Source organism: Manis pentadactyla, chromosome 2 (genome assembly GCF_030020395.1).
Source record: "Manis pentadactyla isolate mManPen7 chromosome 2, mManPen7.hap1, whole genome shotgun sequence".
Classification (NCBI taxonomy): Eukaryota; Metazoa; Chordata; class Mammalia; order Pholidota; family Manidae; genus Manis; species Manis pentadactyla.
Genome location: NC_080020.1, coordinates 215,062,924 through 215,076,308, shown reverse-complemented (window position 1 = coordinate 215,076,308; position 13,385 = coordinate 215,062,924). Strand labels below are relative to the sequence as shown.

The 13,385-nt window shown below is 45.0% G+C and overlaps 1 protein-coding gene across 2 annotated transcripts in view; it reads left to right on the top strand.

Annotated features, from left to right (window-relative positions):
- The first annotated feature begins 920 nt into the window (after window positions 1-920).
- Window positions 921-13,385, top strand: part of MAPRE3 (microtubule associated protein RP/EB family member 3) — a 47,292-nt gene continuing 34,827 nt past the window's right edge. The window contains exon 1 of one of the 2 annotated variants that reach the window (XM_036903424.2): window positions 921-1,094. The gene's annotated coding sequence lies outside the window, so the exon portion shown is untranslated. The remainder of the gene's footprint in view (window positions 1,095-13,385) is intronic. The other variant, XM_036903425.2, reaches the window with a different exon arrangement.

Below are 13,385 nucleotides of genomic sequence, written 5' to 3'. Positions count from 1 at the left end.
AGGTGACCCCAAGACATGGGAATCAGGGCTGGGAGAGGAAGAACCAGGAGTCATCGGCACAAAGAGAACCAGGCTGATGAAATCCCAAAGCAGGTAAGCATAGTGGAGCCCTGCACAGAGCACTGGAGGACAAGGACACACTGGACAAGAAGAGGAGGGATCTAGAAGAACTGAGAGGATCCATAAAAGCACTTGGAATAGGGAATTTGGGAACACCAATGAGCATATCAAGGGGGGAGGTAGAATGTAAACCAGCTAATGGAAGATGAAGAAACAAGAATTGTTTATCAGCACATTGAGAGCAAGACAATAAGGTTGATAAAAACTCAAGTGATATGTGTATACATAGACGATTTTGTTAGCTCGATTTAGGGGTAAAGGTATAGACTTTTTGGTAGGAGACGAAAAGGAATGTGTAACACAGTAGAAAATTGAATTTGGGGATTAGAGTAACAGGCTGTGATTGAAAGCCATAAACCCAAACAGGAGATAAAACCCAGCCTCAACTACTGAGTTACTTTTATTACTCAATTTCCTTTGGAGTAGCCGTGAAACAGATAAGAATCCGTCATCTGACTACTATGGAATCAGGTGTGAATGGTTGTTCCTTCTGTGCTCAGTTAGACGGGTTGGAGGAATTGTTACCCTGTTGCTAAGGAAAAAGGAAGGGGCTGTTCCCAGTTGCCATGGTGACGAGGTAAGGGCGCTCCCTCGGTACCGCCGTAAATTTGTCAGGCGGGTCCTTGTCCTTGCTGCTACGGCAATCTAGAGGGACTGTTCTCGTCGCCCCCCACCTCCCGCCGCCGTTGCTAAGACAAGGTGGAGGTAGGGGCTGTCCTTCCCCTGTCGCCCAGTTGCCTTGGCGACGGCGGGTGCCCTGGCCCCGCCCCGCTCGGACTGACAGCGGAGGCCGCATCGCGCCTGCGCAGTGCTCTCTTCCCCCGCAGTCTCTGAGCGTTGAAGCCGGGGACCGCGGCGGCCTCTGCTAAGACCCTCCGCCCCGGAGCCACCGGCCGGAGCCGCAGCCTCAGCCGCAGCGCCCCGCCGCCTGTCCCCCCTCCCCCGCCGCCTCCGCCGGAGCAGCCTCGCGCACTGTGAGTCCGGGCCGAGGCGACGGACGCCGTGGGGCTGAGTCAGCGGGAGGCCCGGGCCCGGTCTGGGGGAGGGGAACCGGGCTGCCCCCTCGCCTCCCCAGCCGCGCCCCCGCGCCCCAACCGCGTCTCACCACAGCCAGCCCCCGTCCTCCATCCCACTCTCCTGGGCTTTCTGCGGCCTCAGCAGTCAGGCCTCCCGGGCCACTCCCCCTGCCCTCCCTCCCTCCAGACCCACCTCGGGGGGTCCTTCCCCCACTAGATTCGGCGCCACGGTACCTCCTCCCCGGACTGATCTCCCCCCCTAACTGCCTCCTGTCCGCCCTTGCCGCTTCTTACCCCTTTGGGGCCTCACATCCCCGGCCTCTCGGTTTTCTCCAATGATAAGCCAGAGAAACAGTGACAAGGGAGAGAGCGAGGGGCATCTTGGCGGTGGGGGCACCTTATGCCCTCCCAAATCTTGGAGCCTCAGGTTTCTTACCCACACGCTCCTGCCCTGGCTGGTGTGGGAAGCAGGTCTGGACAATTCTAACTGACTGCTAATAGCTTGTGGGGCTTTCGGAATAGATTTTGCCGAGGATTCAGCCACATTGTGATAAGCTACTGTTCATTGGGCACCAGCTAGGGCACGGTGGCCTTCTAGTGGGCTGAGCGATTGCCTTGGCTGGTACTGTGGTGAGGGACTAGAGCTAGTGGAGGGAGGGAGGAAAAGGTTGCGTTTGGGAGCTGAAGTTCCTGCGCTTCCGGTGTGTTGTTATGAATAAGCATCTTGCAGTACTCTTTTAAAATACATTTTTTTTCTCTCAATACAACCCTGGAACACTGTGAGGCTTGGAAATAGGCCTGATACCATAGCAAGTGCTACTGTTTGTATGTTGAGGGTTTGTGGCAGACTTGCTCTCTGATACCTGTAAATTCCATGTGCTGGCCCGCTAGGGAATAGTGGGTTTTAACATAAGGTGTACAGAGTAGAAGGGGAAGAACTTAGATTTCTCCATGGTGTAGGTCTCAGGCCAGTATCCCTGCCTCTTACAGCTGTGAGTCTTAGTGAGGGCTGTCACCTGACAGGGTTCTAGCATCTTTGGACAATTCCCTGGGTTATGTTGGCTACCCATCACCTGCCCATCTTGGCATTCCTTGATCTTGGAATAGAAGATCCCAAACTATTTTCTTTTTCCAGCAGAAGTCAGAGTTAGTGCTCACACTCAGGAGCTGGCTCTTAATAAACATGCCTCAACTCGAGGCTCTTAACTACTGTGTGTGTACCTCATTGCCAACTTCTTTGATTATTTTGGCTCAACAGACTTCAGAGTACTGTTAGAAAATATGTGTAAATATCAGCCAGTTAAACTGTACAAGAGGCTTTGGGTTATTCACTGCGGGCAGCAAAAGGAGTAGATGGCTCATTTCTAAAAATCATGGTAAAGGACCCACTAATTGAGAATTTCTGGGATTGTAAATAGTGAGAAATAACGATTTTGCTCCTTGACTTTGCTCAATCATGGCCTGTTGGCAGCCTCCTCTGAACGACTCCCCACCCCCATGCCCATCAGATTAGTTTACAGTCGTGAAGACGGCTGTCGCCCTAGTTTTAAACACAGAGATGAAGTTCAGGGCAACTACAGCCCCCAGGCAACAGTGCAGTTTCTTCTGTTTCAAATGCCAGTCTGGGGTTTGGCGGGGTGCACCTGCCCGTGGGGCGATGGGAACTGTGGGGCCCGAGAGTTACATTCCTTCTATGTGGTCCTCTGTGTCACATAGCTCACTGAAATACCCAAGCAGGGCAGGAGCAGACAGCTGTGCTGGAGAGCTGCTCCTCCTGGGTGGAGTGTATTTTGGGAATCAGCGATATTACTGGGGTGGAGGGTTGTGAATTAAGAAGCAAGAAAATGTGTCAAGACTAGATAGATCAGGAGGGTGTGAGTAAAATGTTCCCTTTCCACTTTGCTGTGGGACAGTCCATTTTCAGAGCATCACAGTGGTTTTTATATGGGTTAATTTGCCTTTGAAATCCGTACCAGTGTTTTATGAGATAATGATGGAATGCCTTTTAAACTGCTACTGTTGGGAAACAGGACCTGAGTCTTGCCCACCACCTACCCAGTCGTTACTGAATGTAATTGTTCAGATCAGGGAGAGGGACATGATTTGAACCAAGTTAGACCTAATCTATGTAATCTATGTTATGGTTTTGTAGCACAACAGTTCCTTGATTCTAAGACACACCAGCAATTTACCAATAGCTGTTAGGTAAAATAATTCAGCACTACCAGATCAAGATGTATATGTTAATTCTAAGGTGCATCCTAATTTCAGGCACATTAAAATAGCCAGAAAGTAGCAAACTTCTTGAGGAGGGATTTGGGTGTCTTAGAACTGAGGAAGAGTAATATTTATAACATTCCTGGGTGTGTGACAATGCTGTTACTAACCTACCATCCTGAGATTATACGCACTGTGAGGACAGATTTCTTCAAGTCCTTCCCCCAAGCCAGCAGTCTACTTTAAGGATTATGTGTGTCAGATGATTGGAGTTAGGCACAGTAGTTGACTATTGAACAGAAGAAAGTTCCTATGTAGGAATCCAACCCAAGGTCTTAATAGGGCGCCCTTCAGAAGCTGAGCCAACTGGCTTGGTAGCAGATGTCTTATGAGCTATGCCTGAATTTAGCCAGGTAAAATCTTTCAGAAGCTGAACAGAAAATATAGTTTTTCTATACCAGAGTGTATCTGCCCTGATATGTTTACAGACATATTTGTAAAGATCCTAAAGCATATGTCCTCCACCTATAGGATGTTAGAAGCAGAGGGGACATCAGATGGTGCAGTTCAGTATTCTCATTTACAGATTTTGACACAAGACACCACGAGTTAAGTGACTTGCCCGAGGTCACCCATCTAATATAGAAAGTATGTGAAAACACTTAGTAAACTGTAATGAACACCATGCAACTAGATGTTGGTGGTTATTAGTGGCTGAGTCAGAATTAGAACCTAGATTTCCAGACTAGAGCTATTCTACAATCCGATATTGCTTCATCCCTCATGTTTAATATTACAGAGAGTTTTATTAAAAGTCATTTAGTAGTCTGTAATTAGCCCTGTGGACAAGGGCTTGTTTTATTGTCACAGATGTTGCAAAGCCAGGTGAAATTTAGTGTCACACTGTCTAATTAGACATTTATTTTTGCCACCTTAAAAAAACAATTTTTGCTCACACATTCCAACTTCAGGAAAGTTTTTCTTTTTAAAATTTGCATCATCTAACCTAAAGCAAATGTAAGGGTGGGTGTTGGAAATCTTCTCCATCTCTTATCTGTGAGCTTCTGCATTCCAGGAAGCAAGGTGGAAAGGGCTGAGAGGGGGCAGAGAGGAGGAATAAACTGGATTATCTTCCAGCTCCCAGAAGGCAACCATCATTAGTTCCTGGAAGCTGTAGAGAGTGCCAGTCCTTATCCTTGAGAAGGTGAGGTGGTTGGGCCTCTGGAAGCAGATGGACCTGAGTTCAAGTCTCAGTCCTGCCACTTCCTGGTTGTGTGACCTTGGGTGAGTTAAGGAATCTCTGAGAGTCAATTTCCTCACCTGCAAGCTGGGATGATAACCATCTGTTTTACAGGGTGGCTGTGAGGATTGAATGAAAGTATGTAGAGTACCTCCTGATAAGAGATAGCAACCATCATTTCATATTACAAAAGTATGAAATAAAAAATAATGCTTTCAAAATTTTATTGTAACTTAAGTCCATCTTGGACCCTCAATTCAGCAGCCCCCATTTCCCAGTAGCCTTGTCAGTGTGTTTGACCTGCACAGAGATTTGTCCTGTGAGGACCTGGCACCTGCAGTGCTATTTCAGCTGCCAAAATAGGAGTATATGAAATGCCCCTTTGTCTCCATGTATTCAGCTGACCTGGTTATCTGAAAGACTGGCGGGGCAGGAGCAGTTGACTAGGAAAGCACAGACTGGGTGTGTTTGTGTGTGTTGTGGGGGCAGTCAGGCCTCCAGCTGAGGAGGCCAGTCTGGGGAGTAATCTTAATTTGAAATAGAAAAGATGCTGAGCTCTCCCTTGTGAGTAAAGCTCACATGGCCTTCATTCACTTTCTCTACTATTAGAGGCGCAGCTTCAGTCAGTGACTTTGCTCAGTTCAGCTTCTGCCTCCACGAGATCTGGAGGGCCAAGGAAAGGAGCATCTGTCTTAGGAGGGAAACCTCCTCACGAGCGAGAGGAAGTAAAGGGAGGTCGTTTTGGACGGCAGCAGTTCTAGATGGGGTCAAGGCAGAGACTACCAAGTAACTAAGGAGCCAGGGGAAGCCATTCAGGTGGAACACAAATGAACTTAAATTCCTGATTTCATTTGGGAAGAAAACACTCATATCTAGGCATCTGAGGACTGAACAGATAAACACAATAGGTTTTACCTTGGGAAGACGAAATTGAGAGGAGGGAAAGGGAGACCCAAAGGGGAACTTTTACTTTATATGCTTCTGTATATGAATTATTAGAAGCATGCATGCTTTTGTAATTTAACGAAGACCAGTAGAGTTGGTAGTGGTGGTTCTTCCATAAGTATATTTTGGTATAAATGAACCAGTTACCTTTACTTGGCACTTCCAATGAATGGGGCAAATAGGGTTAGGCCACTTCCTTACAGCATCCAGGTTAGTTTGCCCCAAACCAGGCTCTTAAGCGAGGGCAGGACCCTCCAAAGTGTCTGCTTCCCTGGAAGCCCAGGATACTTCATTTGACTTCCTACCTCACCACCTCTTCCTAGTCTTTTCATTCCCTTCTTAAGAGGAGTCCTCTCCTTCTCTTGACCAGTTGAAATAACCCTTATTATTGTAATAAGCTAACTTAATTTTCAACTATTGATGAAAATCTGACCAAATGACCTTTATGAAAAATCCATGCCCTGTACTTCACATCAAGCAAGGGGTTCCTTGCTTGAAGTCCAAAGGAACCCCAGGTGAAATGCTGATGCACTGTTACAGTAGCTGCATTTTAGATCAGACCCGGCTGATAGAGCACACCATTCACACAGTGATTTAGGAATCACTTCTTCTCTAGGAATTACTGAAAAACTATGACAAAATTGTTAAGTATTATTGAGCTTTAATTTTCTCGTAAATTGCTCAATTGCATTTACTAACCAGATGTCCTATTTATTATAGAAAGATGACACACCTATCGTTTGGACACGTGCTTTGTCTTGCTTACCCAGGAATGAGGATGGGTTTATGCTGAGTAATCCACATTCCATCACCCAATTCTCCCTTTGGCCAAGAGTACAAATTTGTGTGACAGTTGGCCAAAGTTGATGTGGCATCCTACAGCCAGGGATGTTTTTTCCTCTGTGTAGAGTGTAGACAGGCCAATACTGGCCTAAGCCCTTTATCTTGTTCTCCTAGCATCATGCCCTACCAACTTTGCTAAGCTGGTATAACAGAACATCAGTATTTTGAGCTCTGGATGCTTCATTTGCCTGAAGTAAATAAAGACTTGGCCTATCTAAAATGTTTGACCCTGTGTAAAATGATTTTTTTCCTGAAACTATTTCCTATATATAGGAGATACATACCACTTGTGTGATACATTTAAAATAACCAAGCAAAAACCATGGCTTCAAATTTGCCCAGTAACTTTGACAATGTATATCAAAAGCCTTAAAAGGACCTATATCCTTAGATCAGAAATTGCCATTCCAGGAATATTTATAAAATCAGAGGTGTCTATAAAAATACTTGTCAAGGATTTTTATTAATGCAACTGTTTATTAATATCAGTTAAAATAACCAAAAGGGTTAGCAATTAGAATTGGTCAGGTTCACCTGGATAAAATATTGCACAGGCATTAAAACCTTGTAGATATTGATGTCAGAAAATTGTGATATAATAAGTAAAAAAAATATGGTGAGAATACCATTTTTTTTTTGGTATCATTAATGTACAATTACATGAGCAACATTCTGGTTACTAGACATTCTGGTTACTAGACTTCCCCCATTATCAAGTCCCCCCCACATACCTCATTACAGTCACTGTCCATCAACATAGTAAGATGCTGTAGAATCACTACTTGTCTTCTCTGTGTTGTACTGCCTTCCCCATGCCCCCACTACATTATATGTGCTAATTGTAATGCCTCTTATCCCTCCCTTCCCACCCATCCTCCCCAGTCCCTTTCCCTTTGGTAACTTTTAGTCCATTCTTGGGTTCTGTGAGTCTGCTGCTAAATGATACCATTTTTATAAAGAAAAACATGAAAAGGTACTAGAAAACTACAAAATGTGATTATCTTTAAATAATGGTATTAGAAATGAATGGCTTTTTTTCTTAATGCTTTTCAGTGTTTTCCATACTTTCTGCATTAAATTTTATTTTAAAAATTTTAAATCAGATTCCATGTAGTAGAGCAATCTCTAAGAAAATCACAAGGTATTTAATTTTTTAATGATTATTTTGTTTCACTATTGTCATGACTAATGGTAAACATTTCTCAAAGATATTTCTTTAGATTCTATTTCATTTCTTCTTTGAGAGAGAGCATGCGTACTGTATTATTGTGTATTATTACATGTGACTTAAAAACAGCCAAGAAACTGCCAAGTCCATCATCCAAATAAAGTATTTTCTCTTGACTCAAATGAGATGTAAGAAAATTCATGAAAAGAAAGTGTCTTAAGATAGATTTCTCTACCTCTTAACTTTTGCTGTTTAAATTTATCAGAAGGTTTCAGTAAAACCCTGTATACCACAGGGGTCTGTTTTGGGTAGACTGTCTTTCCCCATCTTTTCTGAGTCTCTGGATTCCCAGTTCCCCGGAGTTGTGGGAGCCTTATTTGAGGCTCGCTCATGTTTTGTGGTTGTGTACCTATCTGAACTATCTGTTTTGAAGACTGTGCCCAGGCCTGCTGCAGCCTCCCTCCTCCCTTTGCCTTTGACCATATTCTGTTCAGCGATCAGCTCAGAGGCCCTTTTTCTTCCAAGGATGGAGAAGGCTAGGTGCTCACCTGACAGGCAGAAGCCTTCTGCAGGGACAGGCTGGGCAGCTCTGTCCTTGCTGCACCAAGTCCCTGGAGCTATTGGCTGTGAAAGGAGGGACTGGCCCGGCAGCCACCCCCTCACTTTCATCTTGCCCATCCACACACATACATTGCACATTGCCTTGATGGCCAGTCCCGTAAACTGATAGCTGCCTTCTACCAGTGGTGGTGTCTGCCCAGCTCTGACAACTGGGGATCTGGGACCTAGAACTGAGGGACAGATGGCCCATCACAGAGCTCAACCTGTGCTACAATAAATGTTTGCTAAGCAGGATCTGCCTCTTCTTCCAAAGGGTTCTGACTACCCAAACACTTGACCCAGATGGGGTGGAGGCCTTCCCAGCGCCTTGGCTTATCAGTGAACAAGTCTTCGGTCTGGCTAGCTGGAGGTGCTCCCCCTCTTGGAGAGAGTGACTGTCAGAGAAGCATTTGCCTTCTCTTGAGGGCGTTTTTGTCCTGGTCACCTTGTAATTTAAATGGTGTTTCCTGACTGGTAAGAAATGAAATCTTAGCTGCTTGAGTCAGCAAGATCATAGTTTACTAACTTGTGCCACGTGAAAGCTGCAGGCCTTGGACCACTGGATGAAATTATATATCCCTTATTATGAGGAGTGTTCCACTGAAGACTTATTTCTGGTGGAGTCATATGTACTGTACAGCCAGACTTTTCTGCAACACCAGACTATTGGCAGACAGCCGCCACCCCCATCCCCTTCCCTGCTTATCAGGAACTCTGATTGAGCCTCTGATCTGTTCTGATTTTAGATGGGCAGAGTCCACAGCTGAAAGCTCTCAGTTTGGGCATCCTATTAACACCTTTAAGTGACAGGACCACTGCTAAGTACAGAGATGTGTTATGCTGGCCCCAAAATAGCAGGTGCAGTATTGTGAGACTTGATAAGACTTGTATTCCCCAGAAAGTAAAGTTTTCAGGTTTATAGGTTATTCATTTATATCTGCATATTGTCTTCTCAGGGCTTTATTCTAAGTATGTTCTCAGCAAGTACTCTCCAAATTCTTGCTGTTTTGTATTCTTAGTCACTGTGGGACATAAAACAAATGAGATTCGACCCCCATCCTCAAGGAGACTGTAGTCTGGTTTGGAAGATAAGATGTGTGGAATGATTAGTGTACGTGACAACGTCAGATTCAGTAGTACATCTGTGGTGCTTTGCTGTAGAAGACATGGTCTTTGCCCTTAAAGAACTGAGCTAACATTTTGGTAAGAGAGTTGGACACAAAATTATATAAGTCACTACAACTCAAGGGGCTGGGTTCTCCAGCAGCGATGGGAAGGGGTGCATTGGCAACCCAGAAGGAAGAGTGCCCTTGAGACCGTAGAACTGGGGAAGGCTTCCAAGAGGGAGACCCACTGGGGCTGGGTGTGCTGCCCACCAGAGGGCAGAGGAGCAAGACGGTTTAAGCAAAAGAAATGAAAAGACCAGTGTGTTGTGTGTCATTAGTACTATATAGTATGAAGTCAAAAAGAATTATGAGAGGAAACTATCATTGTGTACTGGATAATCAGAAAAGACTTCATGGTGGAAGTAGAACCTGAGCAGGCTTTGAGTGGACAGGAGCCCAGAGAGGGCTTTCCACAAGGAAAGGCATAGCAGCTGCAGAGGAATGACTGGGAGGGGGCAGATGTGACGAGGACTGCAAGCAGGTCACCCTTACCAATTGAGAGTGTGGGAGTTTGAGACATTGGTAACACTAACCAGACATTAGGAAGTTGAAGAGACAGTTGGAGATAAGTTTCATTTCAGACATGGAGAACTGGAGGTGACAACCAGAGACATCCAAGTGGAGTGATCACCTAGAGCCAGAAGCTGATGGTGAGGCTAGGACTGAGCTGTAGGTGTGGGTCCGGATCCACAGCCCATGAGGGATGGCTTCCCTGAAAGGGGATCTCTTCAGAGGTCTTGGGCACAGAGTTTAAGACCAGAGCTCTAAGTACTAAGCTTTGAGAATCATCCATAGTTAGGAAAAAAAGCAAAGAGATGGGGTAAGTTACGATGGTTCAGTGGCAAGGGAAGAGTTGTTAGGGAGAGTGCTTCAGGGCTGCTGGTTTAACTAGACTTCAGGTTATCCAGAAAAAAATCATGAAGATTGCTGAGGGTGTCAGTCCAGTGAAACACTGGAAATGGGAGCAAGATTGGGTAGCATTAAGGGGGAAATTGGGTTGAGAGAACAGAGGCAAAGGATGGTCACTAGAAAATGCCAACAGGGAAGGAGAGAAAAGGAATAACCAGCAGAAGCAGCAGGATGACATTTTTTGTTATAATTCTATTATTTATGTCTTTATATAATTCTATAACATTTTATCACTGTGCATTTTTATGTAATTTTGTGTATTAAAATGTGCCTCATCTGTAGATTGCTCTATATCCATATAATCTATATATTTATCACTTCAAATATCCTACTCCTGAGGTATTCCATTATTTTGATACCAAAATATGCTTAACCATCAATCTTTTATTGTGCAATTGGGATAGTTCCAACATTTTGCCAGTATAAATATCTTTGCTCTGAACATCACTGTTCAAGTTATCTTTTTCCTTTATGGGTTATTTCTTCAGGCTATATCCCATGATCTGGAAATATAGAGGCAAAAGGTACAAACAGTGTTGGATTTTCTGTTGAGATATAACTGACATATAGCATATCAGTTTCAGGTGTACAACATAATGATTCAATATTTGTATATATTGGGAAATAGTCACCACAATAAGTCTAGTGAACATCCATCACCACCCATAGTTACAAATTGCTTTTTGTTGCGCTGAGAACTTTTAAGATCTGCTCTCCTAGCAACTTTCAAATATACAATACAGTATAATTAACTGTAGTCACCATGCTGTACATGATATTCCAGGATTTTTTTTTTTTTAACTGGAAGTTTGTACTTTTTGACCACCTTCACCCATTTTGCACCCGGCCTCCCCACCTCTCACAACCACCAGTCTGTTCTCCCTTTGGTCTTTTTAGATTCTACATAGAAGTGAGATCATACAGTATTTGTTCTTCTGACTTCTATCACTTAGCATAAGGCCCACAAGGTCCATCCACGTTGTCACAAATGGCAAGATTTCCAACTCTTTATGCCTGAGTAATATTGCCTTGTATACATATACCACATTTTCTTTTATCCATCATCAGTGGACACTTAGGTTGCTTCCATGTTGTTGTTTTTTTAATAGGCTTATTATGTATTTTTCAGCATGGTGATCCAACCAACTTAAAATTAGAGTAAGAGTTTGGTATTGGAAGATTTCTGATAAGGAGATCTGAGCATGTTTGCTGGCAAAAGTGAAAAGGAGTTATTTGAGGAAAATAATTCAGGTACTAGAGAGAAAGGGAGCAAATAGGCACAATCTTGAGAACACCAGGGAAGGGGGAAACTGCAGGGGAGGGAAGGGCTCCCTTCTGCCGAGACTGGTAGGCAGAGAGCATATGGCCTTTTCTACCCCTGACTTGCAGGGTGAAGTAGGGGAGATGACTGGTCGCCACTAAGACCTTTTCCTCAGTAAAATAAAGCCAAGGCTACTTGCTGAGGTGGGGGTGAGGTCTTGAAGGTCTGAATCAGCCACTGTGAGAAGTGAACCTGGGCATAAGAGAGATGAATAGAAGTCTTGTTGTGCAGGGGCGAGGGCCGAGTTGGATCCAGGAATTAATAATGAGCTGTCTCTGAAGTCCTCCAGCCTGGAGAAGCACAGTGAGTGGCAGAGCATCCAGATAGGAGGGTTGCTTGGCATGTGTGGAACCAGGTTTCTGAGGAGGCAGCTTTTAAGATGGCAGGGAAGCAGCTGGAAGCACTCAGGTGCTGGTTGTCCGCGGAATCGAGGGCAGAGCCATTACAGGCTCCAGTGAGAACAGAAAGCAGGTTTGGAATACGCAGGATTAGCAGAAAGAAGGTTACTGACAGGAAGATTTTAATTTTAAAATTTGGAAGAGGCTGTTTTTACTTTTAATTGTTTACCTTTATATAATGTTTGCATTTTTTTAAACATGGGCAAGTATTACCAGTAACATATTTTAACTAATAATTAAAACTCAGGAGTAGAGTGGTGCTTCCAGGGTGTGGGTGGATTACTCTGAGTCTGATGAAGGAGAAATGAAGGCAGAGGAGGATCACAGAACTGTGAGGCATCTCCGCTTGTCAGCCAATAGCTCCTGTGGTCACAGCTTGTCACTGCAGAGCAGAACCCAACCACCAGCCCTTATCCACCCACATGTCAGTGGTGTCTAAAACCTGAGGAGCCCAAGCCTGCCTTGGCTTGACAGTTGTATCTTTGATGTGCTGTTGTGTGAGTCTGGCTTTTCCAACTCTACTGAGCCATTCCTTCCTGGCCTTGGTAGGTGAAGGTTCTTCTCCAGGCAGCACAGCTCTTGGCCTAGACACAGTTTTGTGAGTGGAATGTGGGTTCCATTTCAACCTCACTCATCCCCTCCCTGGGTATTCTGTGCAGTTTGTACAGCTGTATATAGCAGCCCTGTTTCTCTCTTGCCTGTGTTGAACTTTGACCTCCAACCTGCCCTCCTCTGACCCCTCTCCTTCTCATGTCTTCTTAGATCATCCACTTTGACCCTGACCCTAACTGACACCCTTGGTTGTGGCTGATAGTTCACTTGCCAGGTTCACATCACCTTCATGCCGTGCAGCGGGAGCCATGTACACGCTATGCATGCCCAGCAGTCTCAGGGGCTGATAGCAGGAACTGAGCAAGGTGAAAACACATGGAAAGCCAGGTGCTGGCATCAACATGGGGAGATGGAAGAGCTGGAGCCAGTGCCCCGCCTTCTTTCCAGGGCCTTCAGCTGAGTCTAAACCTTGCCTGGACATTCTCATTAAAGCTAAGACTAAGCAGGAGTATGGCTCCCTGCCAGTCCCTCCCAGGAAGGAACAGTTTGCAGTGCCGGCATCAAGCCAGGTGGGGTAGGAGCTAAGGTGCAGGCATTGTTTTGCATGTAGAATTTAATAGACTCTTTGTAAGCAGAGCCTCCTGCCACTGTTCTTTTCTGTTTTCTCTAATCAGCCTAGATGAGAATAATTAGCTCTTGGCCCATAAGTAGTTAAATGAAGAGGAAGGTTACTGGGGATAGGCTGCCATACACTGAAGAATCTTGAACCTGGAGTTAGGAGACTGGGGCTTGTGGTTATGTGACCTTGAACAAATCACATCTCCTCCTTGATCCCCAGTTTCCCTTCCTATAAAATGAGGGGTCTTTGTATGTGCTGCTCCCTCCACCGC